This window comes from Trypanosoma equiperdum (genome assembly GCF_001457755.1).
Source record: "Trypanosoma equiperdum strain OVI genome assembly, contig: ctg_266, whole genome shotgun sequence".
NCBI lineage: Eukaryota > Euglenozoa > Kinetoplastea > Trypanosomatida > Trypanosomatidae > Trypanosoma > Trypanosoma equiperdum.
The window spans coordinates 89,138-90,064 of NW_027124161.1; positions in this window are offsets into that span (position 1 = coordinate 89,138).

The window sequence follows — 927 nt, forward strand, 5'->3', positions numbered from 1 at the left end:
CAGACCTTAAGCTGTTGTTTTTTATGTTTTAAATATTTTAGTTTACTTTTCAATGGGCAATGAGGGTCCTATTTTTGTTTTGATATCATCTTCGTTTTTTTTTTTGTTGTTGTTCTCATATTAAAGTTTTAATTTTAGGTTTGTTTTTTCAATTTTCCTTTTTTTAAAAAAAATATATGCGCAACAAAAAAGTCTGACAAGCCATTTGCTGGCGCGCGTACCGTAAAGGAGAAAATAAATGATGCTGGTGTTGCCGCAGAGTACCGCGATCATACAAACCCTTTTGTGATATCGTTTTTGTTTTTTTGTTTATTTATCCGCGCAGTTTTTGTTCATGGTTCCTTTTTGTTTTTTTCTTTATATCTTTTTTTTCTTTTGTTTCCTACTCACACTCACTCATTGTTTCGGTCGAATCATTGCTTTTTTTTCTTTTTTTTTTTGTTCGTTGTGAGCTTCGCTGCATTTCTTTTTCTTTTTTATTTCTAACTTATATTTAAATATATATCTCAGTTGTTTATTATTATTATTATCACGTCACCTTTAGCTTCCACTTTGTAACTATCTTCATCATCATCATCATCATCGGTATAACTAATTTTTCCTCACCTGCACTTTTGTTTTATAATTAATCACGCGTACTTTTACCTTCTCTCGCCTCCAATCCGTAACACTCGTTGATTTATTCTGTTTCCTTCTTTCAATGTTTTTTTTCTTTTTGGTTTGTTTTTGGTTTTGATTTTTTTTTTCATTTCGGGCATCACACTGTACTGTACCGTGTGTTATGAATATATAAATATAAGTTGGTTTATTTACATGTGTGTGCATTTATGCATGTATGTGATGTCATGGGAAAATATGAAGTAGTAAAGGAAAAGGAGAGTGCAGTGCAAGAAAGAAAGAAAGAAACAATTTTTAAAAAATATATAT